Below are 4,019 nucleotides of genomic sequence, written 5' to 3'. Positions count from 1 at the left end.
TGGACAGGCACTGGGGAATGGCCAGGGGTGCCAACAACACAGTGGACAATAACAAGGTTGACAGAGTATATGGGCTCCAGTGTGTGTGCGGTGGAGGCTATGGGAGGGTGCCATTTGAGAAGTGGGTATATAGATGAATAAGATTGTGTGGGATTCTCCATATGATATACATACAAAAAAAATCAACAAATTTTAAAAGAAGACTTATAATTGAGGAGGAAGCATAAAAATTTACTTCATATTAATTAGTAGAGGTCATAAACGTTACCATTGAAATCCACCTGATGACTTTATATCCATATTTAGGTGCCAATTATCCTAGTGTAACTGACTGTGACTTGTAAAAATCAGATACATACAGCGTAAAGACACATATGCAAACATCTAAGCATTAGTAACATTAAAAATGTAGGAAACAGCATATTTTAAAATGAAATGGAGATCTTCTTTAAATGGTAAAAACTCACTCAATTTTATGTCTTACAGGGTTTATACTGAGTTCAGTATTGTATGATACTGTATTGTGTAACTGTATTAACTGAACTGTGAACCTAAAAAATTACTGCCACTTTTGAAAGAGATATATCCTGGCTCTAGAAACTTTCATTGAATATATTAAAGCTCTAATGAAATGCTTTTTCTAATCACATGGTTATTAAATAAAAAAAGAAAAAGGGTCCAAATCAGCTGAACCCACCTCTGTCTTTAGACTAAGTGCTGTGTTATCAGCTTTCCTGCTCCAGAAGCTTACAGACTTAGGCCGATTTATTTTGTTAGCATTCTGAGCTCTCTAAGTTATACATGGCATATTTTGAGATATCTCAGTCCTCCTACAGAAGTGAATCAGTAAGTCTGCTAATAAGTCCCCTCTTTGTCATCTGTCTTCTATTGTTTCTATCTTATTTGAGAATGTAAGTACATATACAGTTTGTCACTGGGAAGTCCAGAGAATGGTTATAGAATAAGACAAAAAAAATGAAACCCACAAAGATGTATCTTAAAAAGCTATGCACTTTAGCAGGTGAGTGGGACAAGCATAAAAGATTATTTCTGCTCTCCTTAGGTCGCCATTTTTGTCCCACTGCCAGCATGGTGCACTACAACTTCAAGATTATAGTGGTGCTGTCTGTCAAGGACTTCATTGACCTGACATTATTGAAGACTCAACAGAAGACTCCCTTATTCATGTGTATTACCATATTCATCTCATTAGACACTTTTATATGAGAAAACTCAAATTTACTCAACAGAATTACCATGACAGACTCTCACAGATTCTGACAAATTTTCCCAAATTGGATGATATCTATTTTATGCTGATTTGATGAATATTCTCTATGAAAAGAATCATTAAGACAAATACCAAGATTAAACATTAAAATCAAATCATTTAAACAAATCTCCAAAAATTTGGTGGACAATGTTGCTAAAGATTATGTGTGGCTTATGAAGTATAGTGATTCACTTAACCTCTGTAAGCAAGCAGCTGAAGTGTGCTGCCCTGGGGTGAATGTGCACCATTATCACGAGACAGAGGCTGAGTTTGGAGTATTTGGAGCAGGTGCATCAACATTTCTCCCTCTTGCCAACCACTGATGCAAATACAAGGACTCTGCTTTTGTGTGAGTATCCAACTTTTGGGAAGTCTAGCTTTATTAGTAAGGTCATGAGAGCAGATGTGGAAGTTCAGCCGTATGCATTTACCACCAAGTCTCTGTTCATTGGGCACATGGACTATAAGTATCTGCATTGGCAGGTTGTACATACCTAGAGGATTTGGATCATTCTTTGGAGGACTGGAACAGCATTGAAATTCAGGCTATCACAGCCCTGGCCCACCTTTGTGTGCTGCAGTTCTCTATGTGATGGATCTGTCTGAGCAATGTGGACACAGGTTAAAGGAGCAAATGAAACTTTTCCAGAATATCAGACCTCTCTTTATTAATAAGCCTCTTATTATTGTGGCAAACAAATGTGGTGTGAAGAAAATAGCTGAACTTTCTGAAGATGATCAGAAAATATTCAGATTCAAGGATTCCCTGTAATTGAGATCAGCATCCTGAGTGAGGAAGGCAGTTCAAGTTAAAACAGAGACTTGTGATAGGTTTTGACTCATCAAGTGGAAATGAAAATGAAAGGCAATAAAGCGAATGAGGTTCTGAACAGATTGCAGTTAGCTGTGCCAAATGAGAGAGAGGAGTCATTTCAGAAGGAGTCTTGGTGCATGGGAAAAGAATGCGCCCAAGAAAAAAAGGGAATGAGATCTTGAGCTGGAAATAGGAGATCATTACATTTTGGATCTTCTGAAATAACTGGGGTTTAATGCATTATTCCAAGAAATACGATATGAGACCAGAGATCTGGAAAGGCCATAATATCACCTATCACATTGATCCTCCTATCATGAAGAGATTGAAAGAGTTAGAAAAGAACTAAGAACAGCTGGCAAAGCAAATTAGAGAAAAAAATAAGTTGAAAATTCTGCAGTCCAAGAATAAGAATACCCAGGCACCCAGGATGTTCCAGACTGCTAAGAAGGTTCAGTGGGCAGATTTGGAAAATAAGATGTGTAATCCATGTGTTGACATGGATGATAAAAGACAGTGCCCACTATTCAGTCTAGGTGAACTCAGAGTGTCACTGGGAAAAGAAAGCAAGAATTTGTTCCATTCCCTTCTATAACCCAGAGTCAGAGTTGCTTTTGAACTCCACATGATGTTACTGGTCTTCCAGATGTCAAGATGGTGAAGAAAGCTGAGACTATGGTGAAGAATGCTCAGCAGATGAATCATTTGGGGAAGAAACGGGAGACAGGTAGACATGTGTTTGATATGAAGCCCAAGCACTTGCTCTCTGAGAAGAGGAAAGATGGTTAAAAGGATAGGAGATAATGTCTTTTCCAGTTGATGGTTTGGTTAGATTGCTGCTATTATTTGGGGGGATGGTATGGGTTAGCAGAACTGGAATCACAATCTGTTGACTGAAAGAAGCTATGGAAATAACTTAGTGTGTGTTGCTTCACTGAAAACTGATTTATCCAATATAGACATGGGAAGTTTGGGTCACTGTATAATACAGATATTTTAAGTGTACAGTGTTTCTGAATTTAATGAAGTGTTGACTTGCTTGACATTTGCAGAACTGCATATATCTATTGGTCTAAGTGTGTTGCTTTTGATGGAAAAAAAAAAAAGTTTTGTAAGAAGGAACTTAGTTTCTAACACTTGAAGAGCCTATGTTTGTGATAAAAGCTTCCATGCCCTGAGGTACAGGCGGAAGGCTGCTGGCCTATCAGAATCCCATACTTAAAAGACTCTCTTGAATTATTTTCTAGAGTTTTTGTATTATGTATCATTGTAACTTGTCTTCAACTATTTTTATCTAAAATAAAGTGCCAGAGGAAAGTAGTTTTTATTGTCTTAAAAAATATTATTTCTTATTTTCTCCTCCAAAATTATGGTGTGAAATAGTCAGCACAAGCTTGAAAATAGACTTAGTCCTTAACTAGCTCAGGACCACCTTCTATAGGAGGGGTTACTCTGATTAATCGTGTAGAAAGTTTGGTGTCTGCCTAATTAAGTTCTGTTAGTTTGCCTGTTTAGAAAGAAGATGCTGGCAGGCTAGTAGATTTTTAAAGGCTAGAATAGGCCTTTGTGCTTGAGAACAGATTGTTTTGAATATAGTAGTGCCTAATATGATTGATGAACAAGCAGTAGAACTAGTTTTTGTAATAGACAGAGCATCCTACATTTCTGTTGTGGGGTAAGTTCTAATAATTATATAAAATATATGAATTATGGCATAATAGGCAGACAACATTTTCAGATTTTGAGAAATCAAACTTTAAACTTAGGGTCATTTGACTGTAGTATAATTGTCTCCTCTCCTTTTGCAAATACAGAAATTGTAGTTCAAAAGCAGGGGATATGGCTTGTCAGTCACATAGTGGTAGTTTTAGAGTCTAGACCAGAAGTGAAATTTTCTGAATGCCTGTGTTTGTATCCTTTATCCATTATCTT

At 37.0% G+C, this 4,019-nt stretch overlaps 1 pseudogene; it reads left to right on the top strand.

The window, feature by feature from the left end:
• The first annotated feature begins 1,089 nt into the window (after window positions 1–1,089).
• LOC103733427 lies at window positions 1,090–2,891 on the top strand (annotated as a pseudogene).
• Window positions 2,892–4,019: the final 1,128 nt, after the last annotated feature.

The sequence above is a fragment of the Nannospalax galili genome, unplaced genomic scaffold (assembly GCF_000622305.1).
Source record: "Nannospalax galili isolate Female #2095 unplaced genomic scaffold, S.galili_v1.0 scaffold293, whole genome shotgun sequence".
NCBI classification, from domain to species: Eukaryota; Metazoa; Chordata; class Mammalia; order Rodentia; family Spalacidae; genus Nannospalax; species Nannospalax galili.
The sequence above is the reverse complement of the archived record's forward strand: the minus strand, read 5'-3'. Positions and strand labels throughout refer to the sequence as shown.